General features: G+C 41.5%; 1 long non-coding RNA gene across 3 annotated transcripts in view; it reads right to left on the bottom strand.

The window, feature by feature from the left end:
* The window catches only part of LOC119049901 (uncharacterized), a 237,696-nt gene that overhangs the window by 204,100 nt on the left and 6,327 nt on the right, over positions 1-27,269 (bottom strand). For 2 of the 3 annotated variants that reach the window (XR_008392954.1, XR_008392952.1), the window contains exon 2: positions 7,851-7,893. The exons of the other annotated variant lie outside the window; for it this stretch is intronic. This is a non-coding gene — a long non-coding RNA (uncharacterized LOC119049901). The remainder of the gene's footprint in view (positions 1-7,850; positions 7,894-27,269) is intronic. 3 annotated transcript variants of the gene reach the window in all.

Genomic DNA, 27,269 nt, shown 5'->3' on the forward strand with positions numbered 1-27,269 from the left:
GGTACTATAAAGAAATGATAGAGAATACAAAATTTAGGATTTGAATAGATACGGGTCTGAATTCTAGCTCCACTTTCCTGACTATGAGATGCCAAGCATCAGTTTCCTAATCTATTGATTCATGATGATCAGTCTTTGTAAAGGATCAATGAGATAAACTGTCCGCCCTGTTTCCTGTGGCAACTGACACATAGCAACACTCAGTGAATGCTGGTTGCTCTTATTCACCTGTTGGCGATAACGGTGAGGGTGCTGGTGAAGACCACACAGACCAGGACTATTCCTAATCCTAGAGCTTCTGCAGCTAGGGGAGGGGTAAAAAGGACTGGTGAAATAGATGTCAAGATAAAAGGAAGTAAATTTTGCAAACCTGTTCTACTGATTTTCACCGGACCATGAAGCGAACACAAAATAAACTTCACTGTACTTGTTCCTGCCATGGGAAGACTGTTTCTTGTCAAAGTTAGCTACATGTGCTAATGCAGGTGCCGCCTCGCACCAGCCAAACCCAATGGGAATAGGAAGCAAAAAAGGTTGATGAATTGAGTATGAATTTATACAAACAGACAAGTGAACGATGATCCCTGTCAAAAGCCTTATCAAATCAAATGCAATATGCTTAACCTTTCTCTCATGCTATCAAATTCTTCCCCTATTACCTTCCAAGTGGATTATTTTTTTCTCTGAGATTACATATTCCTTTTCTCACTATACATTTAGTTAATTCTAATTTTCTATGCTCAGTATGCCCTTTCAGATATAACTGTCATTCTTTTTTTGCAACCTTTATCAAGATAAAATTAACATCTACCATGTATATATTTAGTTTACAGTGTGATGATCTGACACACACGTCTTGGCAGAATGATGACCACAGGAGGATTAATTAACACCTTCATCACCTCACATAATTACCGAGTCTTTTTTGTGGTGAGAACAATGAACTCTCAGTAACTTTTAAGTATACAACACAGTATTGTTAGTTATAATCACCATGCTGTACATTGCATGCTCAGAACTTCTTCATTTTCTAACCGAAAGTTTCTACCTTTTGACCAATATCTCCCTGTTTCCCTGCCTCTCTAGCCGCTGGCAACCACCATCCTACTATTTCTCTAAGTTCAGCTTTTCTAGATTCCACATATACATGATATTTGTCTTTCTCTGTTAGACTGATTTCATGTAGCAGAATGCCCTCAGGCTCAGCCATGTTGTCTCAAATGGCAGGATTTTCTTCTTTCTCGTGGTTGGATAATATTTCTGTGTGTGTGTGTGTATCATATCTTCTTTATCCATTCATCCACTGATGGACACTTAAGTTGTTTCCATATCTTGGCTGTTATGAATAATGCTGCAGTGAATATGGGAATGCAGCTATATTCAGAATCCTGATTTCTTTTCCTTTGATATATGCCCCAAAGTGGAATTGCTAGATCATATCTGTAGGAGTTTGTTTTCATCTTTCAATCCTGTTCTATGGGCCTATGGGTCTGTCTTTATGCCAGTACCATACTATTTTGATTACTATGGCTTTGTTATATAGTTTAAAAATCAAAATAAAGTATAAATAAATAAATCAAGGTGTAATGACTCTAGCTTTGTTCTTTCTCAAGATTGCTTTGACTATTCAGGCTCTTTTGTGGCTCCATATGAATTTTAGGATTATTTTTTTTATTTCTCTGTAACATGGCATTGGAATTTTGACAAGATTACATTCAATACACAGATGGCTTTGGATAGTGTGGACATTTTAACAATATTAATTCTTCTGCATGAGGTGAAAGAGAAAGGAGCCTCTTTGACAGAGTCCTGCACGGTTGGGGAAGCTGAGTTCTTCCATACACACTCTCGCTTTCCCTCATAAGCGAAGTCACAGCCAAGGTCTCTCACAGCATTGACCTGTTCTGCCTTGGGGGAGGGTGACAGAGGAAAGTCAAACTGTTCCTCTTACCCTCTTCAATGTATATTTATTTCCCTCCAGTGGTGTGCTGGAACTTCCCTGGGGAATCCTGAGCATCTAGAAAGAATTTCTTATCCAAAAGTGATTGTGTAAGAGAGTGATCTCCGGGGCTCCCAGCTAGAGCCAATTCATGGACCACTGCAGAGTCCACAGCTGGGTCTGAGATCGGTAGATCTATATGTCTATTAACCAATGCTTAAGTGGAAATACTCCTTTTGGATCCTGTGGCATATGGTGCTAGATTCCACAGCTCCCACAAAGGCAGTCGTGTCTGTAGTTGGATGCCAAATTGTTGTTGGTAAGGGGAGTGAAAATGAGGGACATCTTATCTATCCAGGCCGCTGATGTTCAGAACTATCATTCTTGATACCTCTGGCCAATCCCCTCTGACATAGCTACTCTGCTCATCTTCCTTCTGGTCCAGCTACTGCAGAGGAGGCTGCTGAATAGAACTTGGCACACACACTTTACCAGGTTATCTCTGTCTGGGGCCCGTCATTTTGTTTTTAGTCTGAAAGATAATACCTCTCCTATAGAAGCCAAAAGGAATTTATTTCCTTCAAAAGAAGTTTTAGGAGATGCTATATCACTGGCTTAGACAAATCCAGTTTGATTACATTCATTGTCTCCTTGTCTCCCGTCACACAGCAGTCAGGTTTTTAAATGAAGGTTTAATGTGAAACGGAGCCCTTCCAGTTTCACTTTTCCATCCGACTTTCACTACAAAAGCGCTGCCTTGGGAAACGACAGTGAGGATGGTTTCATTAATCACTGGTTTCAGACCTTTTCAGCGGGCCATAAGGAAGATGAAAATAGTCCTTTATAAGAATCAAGTCTTGAGGACACAGAAGCATACTAAAAAGTGAAGGTCCTTGAAGCCAAAAGAAAAATCAATTTGGCTTAAAAAAAAAAAAAGAATCTAAGTGACAAGCTCTGTTTGTGGAGTGGAGAGAGGGGGAAGGTTGTGTTTCATGACCTGACATTGACAAATGTCCTTTTTATTGTCCAAAGTCACTTCTAGGAGATTGGTTTCTTTAAAAATAAATCTCCGGAATACTCCATCATAACCAGAGTATTTCAGCATGCTTTTTGCTGGCTACTAATCTTACAATTCATTCTCTTCCCTTTAACTAGGTGGGAAATCTCATTTTATGCAATAAAATAAAAAAAAGCTCCCCAGTTTGACCTAGTTCTTGAATCACAGCTCTGGTATCTAAATTTCACTAGGCCTTAGGTTTTGTTTTTTTTTCCATTTACAAAATAAGGAAAATAATATCTGCCTTATAGAATTATTTTAAGGATAAAATAAGAAACTTCACTTAATATCACTGTAATAAGTAACATAATTATTTGCTATTACTATATTACTTCAATATGCAAAGTACTTTTATTTTTGTTTATTGCTTTAATGTACCAACAACTAATGCTATGTGCTACATACTAATGCCAGTCCCACTTTGCAGATGTAAAAACAGAGGCACAAAACAGTTAAATACTTGCACAAGGTTACTCACTACAACAATCAGGGAGGTAGGAATGTTCAAAGGGGAACAGAGTGTTTCGTGTGTGGCAGAATTAAGCAAAAAATATAAGATGGATTCAGGGACTACCCAACAGAAAGTCATTATCACCTCTAGGCCTGAAGGGACAAGAAGAGAGATTGATGTAGCTGAAACCAGGTGAGAATCGTACACATGGAGAGATGGCTGTAGATAGAGAAACCTAGTCACTGCCAAAACCACAGTTTGGCAGGAAAGGACAGAGAGAATTACCATTCTGATCTCTTTTCTCCCAATCTCTAATCTTCTGCCAGTGCCTCCCATTTCATTGATCAAGCTCAGCTGGAAGTCCGAGACCAGGGGGGTCCAGATGACATAACAATGTAGACAGAGGTCAGCCTCCCGGGGCACAAAGTAATGCTGAGAATAGTAAGAGCAAATGGAGAAACACTATAACATAATAGCGCTAGGATTCAAATGCATATTCTTAATCACTCACATCATTGCCTCTTGAGCATAAACCAGTTATTGGCCTTCTTCCAACTTATTTGCAAAACCTGAGTCTGTTAACTTGAAGTCTACCTTGAAACCAAACGGCTTTCTCTGCAAATCATGACTCATAATTATAACAAAGATTTGTCAGCAGGAGGGCTCACAGCACAAGGAGTACAAATGGTTCAGCTAAAGAGTCCCCAGTAAACAGGCTCAATTCCCATGTCACTCCTCCTGGTTCAAGCCATGGGGTGCCTCTTCCTTTCTCACCCTCATCGTACAGCAGTTCTTGGAAGCTCTATCCTCTCCTTTTTATCCCACTTGCTAACACGAGGAGTCCTCCTTATTTTTAAACCTGGGGATAGCCTGGAACCCCTACCTGCAGACCCCAGAGGCTTCCTTCCGCACCTCAGTGAGTTGGAGAAACTTTTCTGCAAAAGCTGTCCCTCTCCACAGACTTCTCACATCCTCTACTAAGAAAACACTTGTTCTTTTCCAATGCATAGGTATGTTTAGGGCTTGGCACAGTGTTTGCATAACAGAGCGCTGATTAAACTGAAATTAGTAGTAGTAAAAGTATTATTCACACTTTGCCTAAGTGAGATCAAACAAAAAACTTACGGGGACTGTAGAGAACAATAAAAATGTAGCAGAGCCAACTTGATAGGCAGACAAGACCAGGGAGACAAGGCTTCCCCAAGTGCATCCTAAAACACTTCCCAGAAGATGCACAGCCACCTCGGACGCCATAATGCATTGCCACTCAGCCTCCTCACCGCGGCCTTTGGCAACAGTCTTTGGACCGCTCTTCTCCTGAGCACTCTTCTAGGCACCTTTACCCACCAGGAGATTTTAAAAAACAAATTACAGATGTTTTTCTTTTCCTGAGAAACACCCCACTGCATATTATTTTTCAAAATGTTGCATTTCATACCATGAAAATTGTACTCCTGGCCTTCAGTTCGCATGATATAAGAAACCTGAATACCGTGACCAAGGGAGGGGTATTCTTTTGTTGTTTAACTTTTAAACAGATATTTTTGAAATTGCCCATACGTCTTCTATCCTTGAAGACATTTGTCTAAAACAAGGTACATTTGCCTGTCCAAGTACACAGCTCATTTGAGTTTGCTCCCAGCACCTTCATTTGCCTGTACAATCCATCAAGTATGTTAAATAAAGAAGACATATAGGTGAAAGAGGCTTCTTTGCAGGTTACTAAATCTTCATTCATCAGTTTCTTTGTTTTAAAAGGTAAACTTTGATGTCCACAAAATGGGCAGCTGTGTGAGCAAGCATGAGAGCGGGACCGTGAAGTGGAGATAATATCACAGAGGCAAAATGCTGAGGAACCAGGGGTCTGTTTCACTGCCAAAATATAGACATTTTTATTCCAATGCAAATTTCCACAAAGTGACTGGGATACAACCCAGGGGGTAGCCCGCTTCTCAGCACCTCCCCACGGCTGTCCAAGTCTGAGCCCCCAGCATCTCTCACTGCACTTGCTCTCTGGATCAGATGCCTCTTGCGCAGATGCCCTCACTGCGTCTCAGCAGCCCCACGGAACCTCGCTTCTGTCCCTGCTGCCTGGAATGTGGGATGTTATGGGAACTACTCTGTCACTCTGCTTCCTGCACAAACATGGCAGGCCAAGGGAGTGAACACACGAGTGGGCAGGCATGGACCAATGGAGGACAGGAGCTGAACAGTTCAAAGGTGAATTCCCACTTGGCCTCCCAGACACCCCTGGTGGAATATAACCCTGACAATGCCTTCTTTCTTGTCTCACTCTTCCTATGCCTCCCCCTTCTCTTCCTTGGATCGCTTTCCAAAACACACTTCCTATAAACAACCCCTTGTCTGGGCTCAGCTTTATAGAGGAATCCAGGCTACAGTGGTCTCCTCGCTTTCTCCATCTCTCCCTTTTAACCTTCTACAATCTGTCCTACAGCAACCAGAAGAGATCTTCTAAAATAGTAATGTATTAGATCATTCCTCTGCTCAAAAACTTCTAATGGCTTCTACCACATTCAGAACAAAATCCAAAGCCCTTTCAATGACTCCAAGGTTCAGCATGATCCAGCCACTGGTCCCTCTCCGACTCCACCTTTTTTCATACCACTTACACCACATAACATTACATCGGGTGTTAAGGGACCATCTCCTCCATTAGCATGCAGGCTGCACAACAGCACAGGCTGGTCTGTCTTGTTTACCACTGTATTCCCAATGCCTGGCTCAGTGCCTGACTATGTGGGCATCAAAAAATATTTGTGGAATCAATAATGGGACATGTGATTTTCATTATGCACATGGTTATAATGCTAGAACTAACATTATATCAAAGAGAAAAAAACTTGCTGTCAGCTGCTTTGTTTGAGTGATTCTGTGATATGTTTATCCAACAATGGGTGCAAAATGTGATAAAAATGGCTAAGAAGCCTTGTGACAACAATAGTCTTGGTGAGGATTGAAAAACAAAGGCCATGCCTTCTCATCAAAAGCTAGATGTAATCAAAGCTGGATTGCCCAAGGATATTTAGCTTTATAACTATAGACTTAAAGCTATAAAAACACCAGTATTATTGAAATGCCTGCAGGCAAAATTACTCTATTATTTTGAGCCTAAATCCCCTATTTTCTCTTTGAAATAATTATTTTTAAAGTGATTTTTACAAAGAGGCCTCTTAGGAATGCAACGATAACACCATAGCCTAGATCATACCCCTGTCCCAATGAATGAGAGAAAGAAAAGCTGAATTTAATCTATAAGAAAGCTTCACTTGACACATAAAGGGGAGTCTTAGAAAGTGTAAACTATGGCAAAGCCCTCAGAATTTGTGACTATAATCTTAAAAGGAGTTAGGGGCCCAAAGAATACATCACCTGTTGAGGCCATAATTACAAAAATGAAGCATGGCTCACAACTCTAGAAGGCCATCTGGCATTTGGTTGCCACCCAGTAGGGTGGCTAGTCCTCAGATGCAGCCCCAGCCTAACACTAACTGGCCTTGTGAATCTGAATAAGTCACTTAAACTTCGAGTCAAATCCTCTTGAGGACAAGGACTGTCTCATTCCTTCTAGACCCCTGTAAGCCACAGTGCCTGGCACCAAAAAAACAAGCGAACAATAGACGAGAGTGTCTGCAGAATTAAGTGAGACATCATTTTTTTACTCTTAAAGGCCTAGTGTAACTTTTAGAGAGAAGCCAAGTACCGCGTAAGGAACAGATAGGTACTAGACTTATCAGAGCAATCACTTTGTAAGTTATATAAATGTCTGATCACTATGTTGTACAACTGAAACTAACATAATGTTGTATGTTGCCTGTAATTGGAAAAAGTATTGAAAAAATCTGTATGAATCATTTCTCTACTTCTTCTGAAGATATCTGTATTTTAGCCAATACTTTATTCCCTGGGCTCAATTAGCTATTAATTTCCATGGACAATGTGAATCTCATGAGATATTTAAGTTATTATTTCAAGTTAGAAAAGAATTATATACAGTCATCAGAGATTGTTGTATGAGTAGATAAAAACTGTTATATATAAATTGGATACCATGACATGCTTTTGGTTTGAAATTTTCTTTGAAACTAAGCATAGTCTGAAGGCTCTTGATGGAAGAAACATTGAAGGCTAAATTGGAAGACCTAGACCAGTTATTTGGGACAAGTTACTTATTCTCTCTGAGCCTCAGTGTTTGCATCGATAAAATCAAGGCATCTGAGGAGATGCATAATCTCCTCCCAGGCTAAACAAGGGTTGCCTGTTGTGAACACCAAGATTATTTTTTGGAGGTATAGCAGGCAATGCTTCCATCTGGTCCATCCATGGGTCCTATGTCATGAGTGTATTTCTGGCGAGGAAATACTTAATAATTTCAAGAGACTGACCTGCTCTGGCCATAGCAATGGACACCCAGTGGTCTGGTGCAATCTGCAGGAAAAAAAAAACAAACAGGTTCTTTGAGAGCAAATGATGAGAGGAAAGAGACTATGTGTCCATTATTTATTGTTATATAAAGAAGACACCCAAAATTCAATGGCTCAATGTAACAAAATATTATTATATTTCACAAGTCTCTGGGTTGACAGGACTTAGCTGGGAGGTCACTTGGGGCAGAGCTGAGGTCACTCCAGTGCTGCACGCAGCTGTGAGCCCAGCTGAGGCATGACTAAGTTGGCTCTCATCCATCAGGGTCTTTCCACATGGCCTCTCCTCATTTAGTGGTCTGTCCTGAGCATCTTTACAGCGTGGAGCCTGGATGGCAAGAGGAAGCGTTCCTGGAGGCCGTTCATTGAGACTCTGCTTCCATAACATGTATTGAGATCCCACTGGCCAAAGCAAGTCAGTAGCCAAGCCCAGAGTCAAGGTGGGGACAACACAAGAGCATGAATACCAGGAGTCATGGTTCACTGGAGGAGCAACAAGTGCAAAATGGGAGCAGAATTTTGTAGATTGGTTTCTGCAAAGTTTGATCATTTGCTCTCAAAGAGCCTGATTCCTTCTGCAAATTACACCAGACCCCTGGAGGTCCGTAGCTCTGGCTGGAGCAGGTCAACCTCTTGAAATTATTAAGTATTTCCTCCCCAGAAATACACTCATGACATAGATCGCAATTTTACCATTATAGGGTTTATCTGGCATTTATCACACATGAAACATTTTTTTGCCACCATTAATTAGCCTCACTGCAATTATTCAGTGGATAATGAGGGAGGTTCTATTGTTGGGCTAGGAGAAGAATGAGGAAAACAGATGTTAATTTTGCCTTTGCAAGGGTACAGCAACAAACACTCACTGAGGCCCTGTGGTGTACCCGGATGTACACCTGGGCAACTAGACTGAACACAGAGAAAAAGTATAATTAAAAGCTTCCCTACACCAAAATATAACTAGAAGAGTCTTAATTTACAAACAGTACCTACTAGTAACAATAATAAGTATTACTCTTTTACTTTTGAAAAATCACTGTGCTCTGTATTTTAATACAGATTATTAAAATACATGCAGTCCTATAAGAAAGGCACTAGCAACCATATTTTACAGATGAAAAAACCAGGGCTTACAGAGGTTCATCAGCTTTCCAAGGTTGCTTGAAAATTAGAGGCAAAGGCAGGGTTGAAATCTGTGTACTAATTTATCTAGCCACTAAATATTTATTGTATGCTTTCTATGTGCCAGACTCTGAATCTTCATGCTATATTTTCACCCATTACATGTTCAACAGTAGCTCTTCCATGATAGGCCTAGAGAAGTTCAAAAGAAAATATGCCATGAAATAAGTTTCTAGGTCCAAGTACCATAATGCACCTTCCCACCCACACCCCTTGAGAGATTGCATGTGATTTACATTCTTCCTTGGAAGCTCAATGCATCAGACTCTCTGATCTGCAGCTGCCACCATGCTATCCCTGCTGATCAGGTGAATGGGCTCTGCCATAACAGTGAGGTGCTCTTGCTTCACTGACATGATCTTTCCTTACCACTTTGGTTGTCAGCTTGGACACCTCAAGTGCTGTTGGTGACTACAGGCCAAGTCTTGGGGGTAAAGAATGCGGGAAATGATGCAACCATGGATTCTATATTTCGCTTTAACCATAAAGTTCTGGCCATAAGAAGCTTTTTCCAGGATGCTGAAACTGCAAATATTTCAAAAACTATGGAAAGTTTTCTAACATTCTCTTGTCTTTATTAAGGAGACACGAAAGAAGAATTAGTTGTTTTGAATATATTCTGAGGGGAAAATTCTGATTAGTTTTGAGTAATGCATGTGCAGTAAGATGCACCAGCCCTAAGGTCCTTAAGCATTCTGATGAATTTGTATGTGTGTGTAAGGCATAGATTTGGCCCTTGGAGCCATGTCTGGATGAAAAGCAGGCCTTCTTTATAAGAAACAACTTGAGAAAAATACGAGGCTGGAAAAAGGCAAGTAGAAGAGACAATAAAGCATAACAGGAATTCAGAGAAGACTGAGACTAGCTGGGTGGCCTGCCTTAATAGCCGTCATTGGGAGTTGGAGAGCTGCCTGGGCGTGGAAAGTGAGGACAAAGATGAACAGTTGAATGAAAAAACGGGAAGAGCATTAAGCTGCATCTTCTCTGCATGGGACCTTGAAGAGAAGGGATGCATTTTCTAGAAGGTGGGGTAAGTGACTGTCTTACTGGTTTCATTTGAAGAAGGCAAACAGCCCCTTTGTCCTAAGAAATGTTTTGGCAGCCCTATCACAGTGAATAAAATGTCCACCAATGAGCCACTCCTTGAAATTCAGGAATTTAAAGACCAGTTAGCTTAGAATGAAAAAATTCTTACCACAGGAGAGGCAAGAATAAGGCATTATCAGCCATAACTAAGCTCCTTAAAGCAAATGGATTTCTAACTGTTTTTAAATGGAGGGGCTTTTTTCTGGGTGGTTGAACAGTGAGTGAGTTGCCCCTTCTTCTTTATATTTTTTTTCTGAATTTTATCAGTTATTGTAATGTTCAATAGTATTTTTAAAAGATTTTTATTCATTTATTTTTATTTTATTTTTTATCAATGTATGGTTGCTTCTGGTGCATCCCCTGATGGAAACTGGCCTGCAACCCAGGCATGTGCCCTGACTGGGAATGGAATGGCAATCTTTTGGTTCGCAGGCCCGTGCTCAATCTACTGAGCTACACCAACCAGAGCTGTTCAATAATATTTCTGGAGCCAAGGAAATCTCTCCAATGGGATAGAGATAGATGCTATGAGGAAAGAGTACTCTGAACAGGTCAGCTTTGGTGTGCGTCCTAAAGAGTAAGCCCAGCTGCAGTGGGGACCATGTGGAGTCATTAACTGAGGACATAGAAATGATAAAAGGAAAAGGAAAAAATTTCTTAATTTTATCCATTTCACATTTTTTCTAAAAATAAGTTTCATAGGAATGCAGCATCAGTACCATTCAAAAGAAAGAAAGCACAAACTTAGAAAATAAGATGCAAACATATTTTTAAGCCCTCTGAGTTATAAAATGAGGCAGGACTTAATTCTCCCAGTCCCCAAAAGACTGTATGCCTTCCATCACCTAAGGGCATCTTTTGATCCATAATTCTGTGGAAAGGGAAGTTTCATTTAAAAAAGCACTTATTTTTAGAACAGGAATATAAGTAAAGTCTTCATATACATATGTGTTTTTCATTATAAATGAGAAAGATACATCTCAAAATAGAGAATAAATTTGCTCATAATATAATCTTTTATTATGCTTTCCACATTTACTATGCATCATTATTCTGTGTTCCTACAGCCTTCAAAATGATCATTGAAATATCTGCCAACTATTATGTACCATAATTTATGCTTCTTTTCAAATATGTTGACTGTATGAAGCAGGCAATATATCCAATTTGAAATGTCATCTAGACGACTATAGGAAAGTGTGTTTCTTGGTTACAATATTCCACTCTTTGCTTTATATTTAAAGCAAGGGTCTCTAAGCTTTGCCAGGGTCTCATTAAGTTTTCAATGCCTAAAGAAAGAATTCTCTCTAGGGGCATTCAACATATTAGCTAGAGAATCGTAGGAGGGCTAACTAGCATATTTATCAAATTTCTAAGTGGCCTCAGAAATGAGAGGCATAACCACTATGGTAAATGAGACATTTTGAATCCAAAAATGGATTCGATAGGCCAAAAGAACAATAGGCTGCATCAGACAAGATGGCATTTCACTGGGTAAAAATTTTAAAAAACTGAGAATTTTTTTAAACAAGCTGGATATGTTTTGACTAGAGAAAATAAGCCTTAGAGAAAGGACAAGAAATGCTCTTCAAATATGTGGGGGATGGAGGGGATCTTTTTTTATAAAAAGGGAATTCCAAAGAGAAATGTGATCAATGGTAACCATGACTACAGGGTTCAAATTTTTAAATTACTTCATAGCAGATGAAGTTGTTAAACAAAAGGAAACCCACTGCCATGTGTTCCTCTGACCCACATATCTTTACTGAGCGCAGCCACTCGGTGCTGGGTGCTGGGGACACCACACTGAAGGGGGCGCTCACAAGCCCCACCCCAGGGGGCCACGTTTCAGCCAGCCAGACAGGCTGACGCAAATGAACCATCAAATAAACTACTAAATAATTACAAACAATGCATTATAAAGTAAGCAATAAAAGGGTCGGAGATATACATTAGTCAGAGGGACCCACTGTAAACAGATGGCCAGGAAAAACCTTTCTCTCTAAGTGACACTTCAACAGAGACCTAAAGAATGAGGAGACAGTTACTTAAATAGTCATGGAAAGAGTGCTCCAAGCAGCATCTCTGAGGCAAAAAAAAGAGTTCGTGTGTCCAAAGGAATGGAAGAAGGCAAGTTGTGCTGAAACTTCGTGTGTGGGTAGGAGAATGGTGAGAGAGAATGATGGGAAAATAGGTAGAAAGCAGGGCTTTGGGGGGTGTGGCATAGCAGAGAGTGGATTTTAATCAAAAGGCCATGAGAAGCTGTACTGACTGACTTGGTTGATTTTTGTCTTTTGAACAACGCTCTGGTGTGAGGAACAGTTTAGAGAGAGACTGAAATGGGAGCAGGGAGAGCAGTTAGGAGGCTGCAGCAATGGTTCTGGTGAGAGGAGGTGGTGGCTGGGACCAGAGTGGTGGCGATCGGAACTGAGAAAAGTCATCAGAGTCCGCAAAGTCGGAAGAGATTCCTAGGACATAGTGTGGTCAAGGTCCCAGGAAGATTTCACAGCGGGGACAACCTCTCTTCAATAGGCCATAGAAGGGATTCAGATCTTGTAAAGCCCCTTCTGACTCTGCAGCTCTCCAAGAGACAAAGAACAGGTTCTAGAAGGGACATCAGCACAGTGAGCAAAGCCTGCTGTGGGGCCCAGTGGTTCCCACTGATTTACACGCAACAGTCCCCGTTTTTCTGAAACTCTTAGCAATGAAAGACACTAGGTTGGGCCAAAGTCCTCCAAAGAGTTAATTACTGGCCTGTCCCCTGGAGGATCAGAATAAAACAGGAGCATGTGGAAGGCATCAAGCTTATAATGGGAACATGAGCAGCACTAATGGGAACACTCCATTGCCAGGCACCGTCCCCATAATTCTACAAATTAGCCAGAGCCTCTGGAATCCCAGGTCTGCAGCTGCTGCACAGATGTGTGCTGAGCCCTGGGATGGGAGCGGAGAAAGGAGGTTGGAGCATAAAGAGATTTGTCCAAATCAACCTGGGACTCTTGGCATTTGAGGAAATGACCACCATTCCGGTCTCCAAAGTGTAACCTGAAAGATCTTTTCAAAATACAAATGTGATCATATCTTTATTCTCATCCCCTTAAACCGTGCTTAGCATCCTTTTTAGGATAAAGACCAAAATCTCTAGTGTGGTCATTAAGTCAGGGGTTTGTGCCCTGGTTTGTGCAAAACAATTGGGGTTATGCCTGTTTGGATCGTAACTGATGGCCCCTCATTTTACTCTCCTCAGTGTTGTGGTTTGGACGATACATCATGTGGTCTTTCCATGGCCCAGGTCTCTGTCCTCAACTCCTGATCCTCTTTCATCGGCAGCCACACCACACTCCCTTCTGTTACTCCAGCTCTTCGTCCTCCCTCCTGCCACGGGGGCTTTCCGTGAGCTGTCCTCTCCAGCTGCCCCCTGCCCTTCACCAAACCACAGCCAGCCTGCCTGCAGGCTCTCCCTGATCAGGAGAATTCTCCTTCAGACTCTTTCTTAGCTCTGTTATGTTCCCCTCCTCCATGGTGCTTGTCAGAGTGGGTTGTGTTTGGTTTGGTTCACTTTTGCTGGGGTGATTAATGTTCAACTCTCTCTCTCATGTGAAGGCAGGCAGTGACCATGTCTCCTTGGCTCTTGAAAGTCAGATGTCAAGCAGATTTTAACTGACTGAATGAATAGATAAATTCATCAGTCAATCAATGAATCAATCAGTTGATGATCAAATTACCAGTTACTTATTGGCTGTTTCTGCCAAAAGTGAAACAGAATTAAAATAAAAAATAGAATAAAATAAACGAAAAAACAATATATTAATACTAAGGGAAAGGGTAAAAGGCGACCCAACTGAGGTCTTCATAATATATTTTTTGCTGTGCACGGGTGTATGTGTTCTAAACAAGCACTGAATTCCATAATGGTCACCTCTTTAAGCTGGATCCTTGTCCCAAACACATAGCAAAAATTCAGTGAGTTTCTAAAACTCCTCTCTGGGACTTGCTTGAAATGTCCTAGTATAATTTATTTGACTTCCCTAATAATAGCAAGACTATAATCTTTGAAGGGAGGCTTTGACTTTTGGAAAAATCCAACTGGCATTTTGTACCAAGTTTTATGTACAAACCTGCAGCACATACCAGACAGGGGTGTTTTGGTCAAAAATCAGGTGAAACTTTATGGAGACCAAATCTCTCCTGTGCCTCCTAAACTATCTCTGAAAGTAATTCCAAACACTCTCTGAGCCCTGCAGGCATATGTGAAAGAAGGAGATAAGCTTCCAATGGGACCATTTGAAAGATAAACCTTGTTTGGTCATTTGGAAACACTTGTGGAAAACCAATCACAAACAAATTCCCTGGAATGACAATCCTTCCTCCCAACTGTGTCATGCTTTTGAGCTTGCAAAGTGCTGTCCCCAAGTTGATCAGAGATGTTCTCTTCAACAAAGGCCCACTCTAAGAAATTTTGCTATTTTCATTTTGAAGCTCAAGGAGGCTCTGACCAGAGTGGCTCAGCCGGTTGACCACCATTCCACAAAGTAAAAGATCACTAGTTCCATTCCCGGTCAGGGCACATGTCTGGGTTGCAGGTCCAGTCCCCAGTTTCCCAGTGGAGATGTGTGTGAGATCGATATTTCTCTCACACACTGATGTTTCTCTCCCTCTCTTTCTCCCTCTCTTCCCCTCTCTCTAAAAATAAATAAATAAAATCTTTTTAAAAACTAAAAAATAAAAGAACAAGGCAAATGGGGTTGAGGAGGTAGAGAAGTGGAATCTGAGCTCTTGGAGGGTCATGAGTCATAAAGGCTTTAAGGAAATCTGACACCTCCCAAGACTAAGCATGACTGGATAAATAAATACTGGCTCCCCGAGACAATACCACAGTGCATTCCAGCCAAGTGTAGACATCCCTCAGAGCCCACCTGTTTGTGCTCCTTCACCCCAGATCTGCTGGGGCCCGCCCCAGGACTGACAAACAAAACTCAGCTCTGAAATTCCACAGGCACCACCAGAATGTTCGCCTAGCAGCTTCCGGGTGGAACTGGAAGAGGAAAAGGATTTTTTGAGCCCCACCTTAAATAGTCAGGAGTCAAGCACAACAGTGAGCTACAGACCCTAAAGCTTGGGATCATGTGATCTGCTTTCCGGTCCTAGAGATGCATGGGGGAGAACTGAAAATGAATATGCTTACAAGGCCTGGTAAGCCAGTGTCTTAAGGGTGGCCCATCATCCCACTCTTAACCATCTGGGGTCAAATTCAGTTTCTATTTCAGAATTTCAATGCAATAGATTGGTCTAAAAAGGTTATGCCTCCTTGCTACTACTTATGCATTAGCCTCTACTTCCAATCTAGAGTACAAGGCACATCGGCTGCTTGGAGCACCATCTCTTCTATTCTAAACAGGAATCAGGGGACACAAAGACCACAGAAGCCATCTAAGATTTACAGAAATGCACTCTTTGTTATGCCATTGATGGCAAAATAAGTTCAAGAGAGTGAAAAACACAGACTGGCCCTGGGTGACGGCAGAATAACCAGGAAGACAACCAAGAGTGGAGAAGTCAGAGGTCAGATCCAGGTGACAGGGTATATATAACCTTAGAACTGGCACCAATCTGGGTATTGCTCAAAACATGCCAGGTGACCAACATGCCCCAAAACATCTAGTATCAGGGTCACTCACTGAAGGGGAATCTTATTTCTGGCTTTGGGCCTTAGCAAAAAACAGAATCACTGAGTCCCTAAAAAAGGTGAGCTTCCTTTTGTATCAACTGTAACTGGTGTGACCACAATGTATCATTCAAATTGAGATAGTTGGAAACGAAAATGCCCAGTATTAACAGTTTTTCCAGGAAGCCAGGTGTTAACTTGGGACTGTCCCAGGAAATCTAGGGTCTGCCACCCTTCTTGTAACAGATGCAGTCTAGGTGGATGACCTCCAATCCATTCTGTGTTTCCCAGAGATAGAAAACAAGCAGAATGATGGCCCTTTCTGAGCCAACTGAAACCAACCAACATGACCTCAGGCTGCCATCTGACAACCTGCAACAGATCCTGAAACCACAAACCACATCACCTACAAATTCCTGGACAAACAAGACCTGGTCATTATTAGGACAGCCACACATTTGCCTCCATGACTAAATGTCCTTTGTCCTGAATCTCAGAGAAAGCCACCACCTCCCCATCGAGGATCCAAACCCTACATCTCCACACCTGCCCCACCCCTAACCTCATCTATTTTCCAAGGGAGTAGAGTGTCTTCCACGACCATGTTGATGGGAAGTATCTCTGAATAATTAGGTTCAAGGGCTTGATGACAGACTTTCAAAGGGTTGACTTAAGGAGATGATCAAAGCTGTAGCAGTGTTTCTCACACTGGAGTTTTCAAGAGAATCACATAAGTTCTGGTTAAAATGCAGGTTCTGTTTCAGTAAATCTGGGCAGAGCCTGAATGCTGCATTCTAACCAGCTCCCAGGTGATGCTCGGGCTGCTGACCACAAGCCAGACTTTGAGTAGGAAGAGTCTACAGCATTTAGTTTAAGGGCTTAATGATATCTTAGATATTTTTAGTGCTGACATGAGGGAAAGCTTGCTGATTAAATCTGTATCCAAAAGGCAATATGGTAGGAGGAATGGGAAGAAGAGGAGAACAATAGAGAAGAAAATATAGGAGGAGAGGAGAGGAAAATAAGAGCAAAGAGAAAGAAGAGAGAAAGAGAAAAGGAGAAATGAGAAGGAAATAACATAAACACACTAAATTAAGTCAGGCTAGAGAAGAAGAAACTGACTAAGGGTTAAGTGAGTTCCTTTGGCAGAAATGAGAAGTGCTCCATTCCCATCGCCTAGAGCCCCAGGGAGAAGTTGTTTCCATTCTGAAGCCCACCGCAGTAAAAATCTCAAAGTCCTCCATTTTTACAATTGTTGGCCAGTTACTTACAGACCCACACCATACAGTCCTCTAGTCCAGGGACTTTCAAACTTGTTGATCATGGCTCACTTGAGAAAAACATTTTACACTGTGACCCAATTAACACACACAAACTCTACAAATGTCTCACAGAATAATTTACAATACAATTTAATACAAGCAAAATGATATGTCCTAGTCAACATAATGCCATACTCTAACCTACTCATCTTTCAGTTCATCAAATTGCAGTCTGATGGGAGAGACACTTGCCTAAGTGTGACAGGGCTGCCTGTGAGCAAGGCAGAGATGGGAACCTCGGGCTCCAAACTCACTCTCCGTCCATCTCACAGTCGCTCTGCCTTGCTTGGGTTCACTTGACAACATGAACTCCAGAAATGGACTTAAAGGCGAGTTAACAAGCTGAGACTTTGACTATATGTTAGAATAAGATTTTTTAAAAATATTAATAGCTTCTCTCTTCTTATGTTTCATCATGCCCAGCCTTCACTAATTAAGTAATGGTGATCTCCACAGTGGTTATCGTTGAAAGGGAATGAGACAGTGTAGAAATAGAAATTACCTTTAGGTCTCCCCTCAGCTTTAGTTTCTAAAAATTTAAATCATTAAGGGAAACTTATAGTTTAGCTGGGAACAAATAACTACTCTACAAAAGATCTCCTAACCCTTAGCTACAAGGTAGGACTAACATGTCCCCGGGTGAGGGTCAAGTGGAATAATGAAAGACAAGAAAGACTTAATGATACAGGAAGGGTGTGGTGCGTCCCAAAGGGAAGGTTCTGTGCCTTCTTTCCTGTACAGGGTCTCAAGAAGGCATTCAAATTCCAGATACTTTGGAGGGGGACAGGAATACCTCGAGAGAGAATGGCAATGAGATGTGCCCAGGCAGGTGAATCTCCACCAGCCTTGTCCTGTGGCCAAGAGAAGCACAGAAGAGGTGGCAAATAGCACTGACTCAAAGGGATAAGGTAGATAAGAGAATGTCTTAACAATAGTCAAGTACATGGACATCCAACCAAATGGCTCTAGATGAAGGCCCCAGCACTGTGCTATTTTGTAATCGCGCTCAGAATTTAAACATGGCATTGAGAAAAGCAGCAGGTCCCCACAGTGGCAGACTTAATATCAACCCTCCACACAAAATAACGGCCCCCCAAATGTTGAACTAGTGAGCATCAACTAATAAAGTTTTCTTTCTTGAATATAGAATCGGTGAGCCAAGAGTCTTTTTTTCTATTTGTTTTTTTCCAAGAAACACAATAAATAATCAACAATAGTTAACTTCCAAAAAGATGTTTTGACTTTCATAAAATACATCTTTATATTGTTTGCATGTGCTAAATCTGTGCAAATATTAGCTTTGTAGTTTTTAGTATCTTCTCTGGCTAACAGAAGCTATGGAAATTATGTACTAAAATTGCCATATACATAGTCCCAAGAATCCATGAAAAATTTCTAAATACACAAGAAACTGTCAAAACCTGCTATGCCTAGAGCTCGGGGTAGAAAGGAGAATTACTGTTCATGTACTATTTGAAGTGCTTTACTATTTTATTTCTTTATTATATATTATTTTTCCTAATTAAAAAATGCATTTGCTCTAACACTGGTGTCTTCTTTTTTATGATCTCCAATGACCACAAGTCCATATGGCCCAGATGAGCACTTATGGTCCTTCATCACAAACCTCTCCCCTGGGATGGTAATAATGTCAAGGACAGATGCCATCTTAGCCCTTGCAGTACAGCTCTCACAACACCAAGCACAAGGATGAGTCAGAGTCAGCATTTAATTGCTAACTTGTCCATGAACTTTTTGCCATAGTATTTATGTATCTATTTGTGAAACTCTTTGCTTAATGATTTGTCTTCTTCACTGAGCAAATTAGAGAATTAATGACTTTGGTTTGCCACTGGATCTCTGGGACTTAGATCAGGACCTGGTAAATGGTAAGTACTCAATAAAAACTCTTTGAAGGACAAATGAAGAAATAGATTACAGCACAACCAGAGATCCATATAGTTTCCCTGAATGTCTTCAGTTTCATTTGACTTTGTACATTTAGACTATACAGACAAATAATTATCCAGTGAATTTTGTTTCTTAAAAGCACTAAATACAAAACTTCACCGGCCGCTTGTGTCACAGGCCAAGACTTCTGTCACAAGGATGAATGTCAGAATTTCTCTGAAGATGAGTCCTGGTAAAAACAGCAAGCTGTTTTTCCAAAACAAATAATTCCCAACAGCAACAGGTATTTCATTTACTTTTATTTGAAGTTTTACAGAAGAAAGTCAGATTGCAGATAGAGGTACACAATGGGTTTTTTGGTCCAAGCTTTTTAGTTTGTAAAATTGGCCAGCTTAGTATGCTTTAAGACAGTTTGAGGAAAATTGCCTCTGAAATAAAAAAAAAACAGAGCACAAATAGCCTTCTCATGAAGACGGCATGGAAAGTGAAGAAGGATGCTCCTGCCCCACCCAAAGATGAAGCCAAAACAAAGGCTTTGAAGGCAAAGACAGCAGTGCTAAAAGATGTCCACAGCCTCAAGAAAAAGAAGATCCACACATCACCCACCTTCCAGTGGTCCAAGACACTGCAGATCTGAAGGCAGCTAACTACCATAAGGGCACTCCCAGAAGAAACAAGCTTGAACACTACGCCATCATCAAGTTCCCCTATCGAGTCAACCATGAAGATGGAAGACAACAATACCTTGTATTGTGGATGTCAAGGCCAACAAGCACCAGATCAAACAGGCTGTGAAGAAGCTCTATGACATTGACTTGGCTGAGGTCAATACCCTGATCAGACCTGATGGAGAGAAGAAGGCATATGTTCCACTGGCCCCTGACTGGGGTGCTTTGGATACTGCCAAAAAAATTGGGATCACCTGAACTGAGTCCAGCTGGCTAATTCTAAATATATATATATTTTCATTGTGAAATATCAAACAAAAAAAGCCAACACAGGAGGGAGCTACAATAAATAATAAGAGTGACTAGCTCTGTATGGTAGGATTACAAGTGCTTTTTTTAATCTTCTTTTAACATTTTTTATGTTCCAAATTTTCTGAAATTAATGGATATTATTAAGATAATCATAAAAAAACACTTAAGTTACTTCTTCCTGCTCTCCCACCCCAAGGGGCTCCTCCCCCTAGGTTTCCTAGTTCAGTGACCAGCACTGTTGCCCATGCACCTTCCCAAACCCAGAACCTGGGATCCTCAGCAGGTCTCCTCTTCCATGGCCAGTGGAGCGCCACTCACTTTCATTGCTACTTGTCATACTCTCAGTTCAAGATGCTCAAACCAAATACTGTAGACTGGGTAGATTAAACCACAGACGTGTATTTTTCACTGTTTTGAGGCGGGTGCGTCCAAGAACAAGGTGCCAGCAGACTCGATTCCTGGTGAGAACTCACTTCCTGGCTCGCAGGAGGCCACCTTCTCACTGCATCCTCGCTTGGTGGTAACAGAGAAGCACAGTCTCTCTGCCTCCTCCTACAAGGACGCACTAATCCCATCGTGGGGGCTCCATCTAATTACCACCTAAAGACCCCACCATCACGTTAGGAGTTACGGCTTCAACATTGTGTTAGGAATTAGGGCTCCAACATACAAATTATGTGAGGGAGGGACACATTCAGCCCATAACACTACTTAACAAATCATCCAAAACCCCAGTGCCACAAATACTTATTATTAACTCTCTTGGTTCTGTGGGTTGACCAGGATCAGCTGGGTGGTTCTCATTTGGGGTCTCTCATGCAGCCACGTGTCAGCTGGATGTCTAAGGTGGTCCATTCACATTCTGACAGCTGATGACAATTATCAGCTTGGGAGCTCAGCTGGAGCTGTCAACAGAGGGGCCGACATGTAGCTTCTCCATGTGGCCTGAGCTGCTCGAAGCCTGGCAACTGGATTCCAAGATAGAGTAACTCAAGGAGAACCATTCCAAAAGGCCCGCATGGCCTGTGCCCTGACAGTCAGTCCTTTGTAAGTTCTTCCTACGTGGAACGGTATTCACCCTGCTGGACCATGAGCATATCAAGGGATGTTGCCATTGCCCCATTGGTCCCTATTAGTTGAAAATGTTTCCTAAGTAACTTTGTGATACCCGATATCATTTACTGCTGGGCCACAGGGTATTTATGATAACTTACTCCAACTAACGCTGCATGTGAAAAAAGAGACCTAGCACTGCCCTATGCAAAGAGCAGGCAGAAAAAGGGTTTGGAAGCCCACCAAGAAGCAATACTCTCCTCTCTGTACAAGAGAAGCCAAGATTTCGCCACCGAGCTCACATCTGGGTGGCCTTTTGGGTTTCCATCTGCATCAGAGGCACACACAAAAAAATGACTTTATGGTAATTAGGCTCCACATCACGCTTTCAAAGGAAGCATTATTAGACCCATGTTATAGGTGGAGAAACTGTAGCCACAGGGAAGTTATTTTTCCCACCCAACATGTCTGGGATAAAAATGAGGTCAAGAACCAAAACCTGTGGGTAATCTGCCCTCAGCATAAGCCATGAGACATTTCCTATGAGGGATGTTGATGCTCTAGTTAAAAGGGCTCTGGTACAAGTGAAGGTTCGAGATGCACAGAAGAGCTCTAGATAAAACATTTTATCATTTGTTATGGTCTTGAATTCATGGCCACAAATGTTTTTCGCAATCATCATTTCTTGAGTGTCTTTTATTATTACGCCTGTGTGACTTGGACCTGTTCTTCAACCCCTCTATGTCTCCATTTCCTTACCTGTGAAAAACTGGGATAATAATTTCCTTACTTGTGAAAAAGTGTGACCCTCACAAAGGATGAAGAATGAGTTAATGCACATAGGAAACTTTTGCAGAGCCCGGCACGTGGTATTATGAAGACGTTAGTTATTCTGACACAGATGATAGATTTCCTCAGTCATGAGCTGAGCTGGCCCTCAGCAGGAGCCACGGGCTTCCCTTCTCTTCTGTTCTCCATGAGGCTGGGGCAGGGCTGAACCTGGAGTGGGCTTCAGAAATGATCTCCAGTCTGAACGTCAAAGGCCAGGCTCTACGTGACTCAGGTCCCTTCCCAAGCTTCACAGCGTGCAGACACACCCTCTAACTTTCCCAGAATCGATATTTTACCATTGTGTACATGAGATTGCCAGTTGCTAAGAACATTTTCTAAGTTATCATGATTTCCTCATATTTTATAACATTTAAAGTGACTTCACAAACATCATCTCATTTAAACCTTATAACAGTACTATAAGGAAGACAAAACCTTAACCTGTCCATTTTAGGGATGAAACTGAGACCCTCTGAAGTCATTCCCTCAAGGTCATACTGATTAACAGTCATAACAAGTTACTGCCGCTAACATTTTTGAAGACTTAATATTGGGTTAAACACATGAGGTTGCTGAGATGCTACCATTTTAACCTATATAAGAAAAAGAGTTTCATATTGTTCAACCTACATATATCGTGTCATTTAATCCTCCTATCAACCTGAGAGAGTACAAACAAATTCCCATTTTATCAACAAAGGGAATGAAGACTTAAAGGCAATTGCCCAAGACCCAACAGTGGAGTCAGGATTCAAACCCAGGCCAGTTTGACTCCAAAACCCCAGTAGCAACTCAGCTACACCCTCTGTGCAGGATACAGCTGGGAAAAAGTGGAACTCAAGCCGCTACCCAGATCTCTGACTACTGAGGCAATACTTTTTTTGTATTAAAAAGGCATCGGGCCGGACAAACACGCGCCGCCGGGGCAACGCCCCCGGAGGACGCCGGCCGCGGCGGCACCACCGGAGCGAAACACCCATTTTCCTTTCCCAAAAAAAAAAAAAAAAAAAATGTAGCATATTTATACTCACACTTCATAACAACCACATAACAGAGAAAAGACCACCTCCATACTAAAGATGAGAAAGCTGAGGCTGTGCAGCTTCAAAGGACGGACTCTTAACCATCATGTCAGTGGTTCTAAATGACCTGGAGACTGTTGAAAATTTCCAAAGTCCAGGTGACCCTGTAGACCAATTAAGTCACAACCTCCTGAGGTGACACCCAGGAAAGAGTAGTTTCTGAAACCCCCCAGGGGACCCCAACGTGCAGACAAGGCTGGAATCACTGTGGTGATCTACAGCAGCGATCCTAATTGTGCCTTACGCAGAGCGAATACCTCTCTCCCAGACTCACATTCTTCAGAGGGCTCCTGTCAAGAAACAAAACAAGCCTCAGCAGTGGACCAATCATAGAATCTTCCCATTGATGACAATCAGCTGTCACTGAGGCCAAAATGGAAAACGTTTCATCAGCGGAGGTCTGCCACTCTCCTGAGCTTTTAGCTTTGGCCTCAGTGGGTACCCTGAACTGAGACAGATGAGCTTGGCTGGTGACTGGCTGGGGAGTGAGTTGGGAGGCGCTGGCCAGCCCTGCGGAGTAGACGGCCCTCCACCTTTACCATTGCTCATTTGGGCTGTCAGTAGGGTCAGGGCCAAGCTCCTGAATGTAAATAGGAGGCGTGCATTCTCGAGTGCTGTGTCCAGTCACCACCAGTTCAGAATACTTCATCTTCACAAACTTCTCTTATTTTCAGAATTATGCTTCTCTGATTCCTGCAAGCCAAACCCATGGAAAAATAGGAGAAACCGAATGCCAAGGAAATGGCGCCAAGGCAAACACATGTAAGCCCTGAAATAACAGGAGATACTGTGGTCACGTCTGACCTTCTGAACTGTGCTGCGAGTTGAAGCGAAAACAGCTCCTGCCGCTGCTGAAAGGGTGCACAGTCATCGCTTATTTGTAATGTTGAAGAGTGTGTTTAGAGAGATCGCCTTTAGAAACTATAGGGATTCAGCCAAAGCGCCAGAAATAACATCATTTTGAAGAATGACCTTTTTTAAAAAAAAAGAAAGCCACCTTTCACCTCCATGATCAACAGAAGCCCAGAATCTTCTGATTTTTATCTGTCTGATGACTAAGACCTTCAGAACTCCTACAAATGTTTCTCTTCTGATAACACCACGAACAAGCAAGGATCCAAGTTCGCTTCTTTATTTCAGGAGCTGCCAAGAGGTAACTGTGGAAGGACCCTGAAGGAGACGTAAAATGATGTCCCAGCATCAATAGCTGCATATGGAGAAGGCCCCTGGGTACCACACTACCCAGCTCAGCCCCCAGCTTACTGCAGTGTGAGACCTGCTGGGGGGCTGCCAGCAGCTACATTCCTGGCAGATGCCTGGAGCTGCATTCTTGGGCACACAAAACAAGTCACCAGGAGGAATGTGCACCATGTTAACATTACCAAAAAAAGACCACAAGCTACAGAGGTCATGCAGAGGAAGACTGGTTCCCATGAAAGAGATTCCTGTCTTAAAATGATGGCCAAGGATGCCTGAGAATGAAATACTCATTTTCATGTTGTTTTTCAGATGATTTAATGCTCTCTCCCTTTAGTTACATCATTTGCTGAGTATCTAGAAGATGTGTCTTAAAGAGAGAAAAATACATGGGAAATCTAGTTTCATTGTAATTATTGAGGGGGAAGATACCCTATACAAGAAATAATAGCAATTGCCTGCTAGTGCTTAGTATGTGTTCAGACACAGTGAAGCTTAACTGCCTTTTGTATAATAATATATTTAACCCTCACAATTAGTGATTACTATGAGTGCCCAGAAGCTTTATTTTTCTTTTAATGGAGTCATATTTATCAATTATGTCATCTGTTCTTTCTCTTGTTTAGGAATCGAAAAATCAAAACATTGTTTAAATATTTTTTTAAAAAACCCAAATCATAAAAGTATTTTTTATTAATTTCTTTTATAAGTTTTAAATATTAATTTTGATATTTAAGTTTATAATTTATTTGGACTAAGACATGAGATAGGGTTATCTGTTTTTCTCACATGGAAAACCCAGTTTTCTAGGCTCACTTAATTCCCAATCCCACGATCCTTTGCACACTGGGAATGACATATTCTTCATATGCCAAGTTTACGTGTCTGTGTGGGTTGGCTTATGAACTCTGTTCTGTCCACTCCTGTCATGATGCCACACATCCTGACTACTGCAGCTTTGTGATTTTATGTGTGGTGGAATAATTCCAACACCCTCCCCTCACCCCTCTTGTCTCTCTTCTTGTCTCTGATGTTGACCTTCACACTTTCACATCAATTTATGGATCCCCGGATGGAGTTCCAGAAAAAGTTCTATTGAGACTCTTGTAACTTGCAAGTTAATTTATAAGAATGGATATCTTCTTGATACTGAGTCATCACATCAATGAACACGGTATGTTTCCCCATTTTTTTTTAGTCTTTGTCTTGTTCACACTTTTAAAGAAAAAGATTTTAACACTTCATCTTTAATAATGCTTTCTGTAGGTTTTTAATAGATAGCCTTTATTAATTAAGAAAGCTTCCTTCTATTCCTATTTTGCTAAAACTTGGTAAGGGAGTTTTTAATCATGAACAGGTATTGCATCTTCTCAAATGCTTTTGAGACAATCACAAGACTTTTCTCCTTTAACCTTGTTCATGTCAACCATCTTTGTATTCCAATGATAAACCTAATTTTATTTTAATACATTCACTAATTTTTCAGTACTTGCTTGCTTATGCACATATATTTATGGCTGATTTGTGATATTGTTTTCCTTACACTCTCCTTGTGTGAGTTGGCAAATGTTTCCTTATTTTATATTCTTTGGTAAAATCAGCATCAGCATGCAATTATGTTCCCCGATGTTTATCCAAACTCATCTAGTCCCATGGAGGAGCAGGGGGTAAACTTTGAACAACTGCTTCTATTTCTTTAGAGGTGAAGGTTGAACTCCTGTTCCCATTTCTTCCTGGGATGGTTTGATGAGTCATATTTATCTAAGACATTGACCATTTCCATGTTTTCATAGTTCTTGGCATAATGCTATCTTCTTTTTCATCTTTTTAATATCCGTAGTTATGGCTCCTTTTTCATTCCTAATATTATTTGTGCATACTGAGTCTTTTTAAAAAATATTTAGCTAAGTGTTTGTTTTATTGGCTTTTTTTCCAAAGAATCAATTGGAGTGAACTCTGTGCCCACCCAATCCCACTCTTACGCCCAGATTTCCTGGGGTTTTTTTATTGCCATTCCAGATTGAGGGTGTTTTTGCTTCCAATGGTCAACACCTGAGACTGTTTTTTAGAGGGCTGGACTCAGGCTGCTGAAGGCATTCTGCCCACCTAGTCAGGGAAGCTCAAGTGTGCAGGAATTCACACTCACCGCAGTTAACCTTTAGCCACTAACTGACGGCTGTCGGGGTATGAAAACCCCCAAGTGGAACAACTCTGAGGTATAATTCGTACTTCAGAAGCCCACCATGGGATCAGGCCGAAGCTGTTTTCCATGAGATCAGGCCTGAAATTTTACCTTTGCTTTGCTTCTTGTTCTCTGACTGGCTTTCACCATTCCCTTACATGCTTATCTAGGGAGAGAACAGATAAAAGATCTAATAAACAAGTTTAGGTGAATAGTCTGCTTTATCTTCAGAGTCTGCTTCTGAGAGGCCCGACAAGATAACAGTTTTATTTGCTTTTGATTCTCTTCACCTTTTTGTTTTCTTTGACTTTCATTAATGCAGCTCATCTTCATTTTTCCTTTTTTTCACTATTTTGGGGATACTTCATTTTCTTGAATAGATGGCAAGCTCCTTAATTTTGTATGTATTGCTTTAGCTACATCCCTTGTTTTCATATGTTATATTTTTAAGTGCACATGTTTTCTCATTTTCATGATTCTTTCCTGTTCATGATCATCATTAGAGCTGGCCACTGGCAAGTCCAGCTCTCCCTCTCCTGGCCAGGCCCTCACCCTCTCAAACTCAGCCATGGCAATGGTGGCAGCAGGTGTGCTTTGGCCTACATTGTGGCTGGAAGTAACCTGTGTTATTTTGGTGCAGAAAACTTTAAGAATCACATTCTCTTCCCTCTACCACTGTAATTGGTAATATACCAGGTGGTGCAGGCTCCACCCAGCGGGGTGCTGGAGTGAGGAAACTGTAAAGAGAAGCTCCCAGCTGACTTACATTGGACATGTACCATGAATAGGAAACAAACCTTCATTGTTTCAGGATATTCAAATATTGAAGTCTGTGCATCACTGCAACATAATGTACACTATATCCTGACTATTGCACTGACCAAAT

The sequence above is a fragment of the Artibeus jamaicensis genome, unplaced genomic scaffold (genome assembly GCF_021234435.1).
Source record: "Artibeus jamaicensis isolate MK-2021 breed Jamaican fruit bat unplaced genomic scaffold, CSHL_Jam_final contig_797, whole genome shotgun sequence".
NCBI classification, from domain to species: Eukaryota; Metazoa; Chordata; class Mammalia; order Chiroptera; family Phyllostomidae; genus Artibeus; species Artibeus jamaicensis.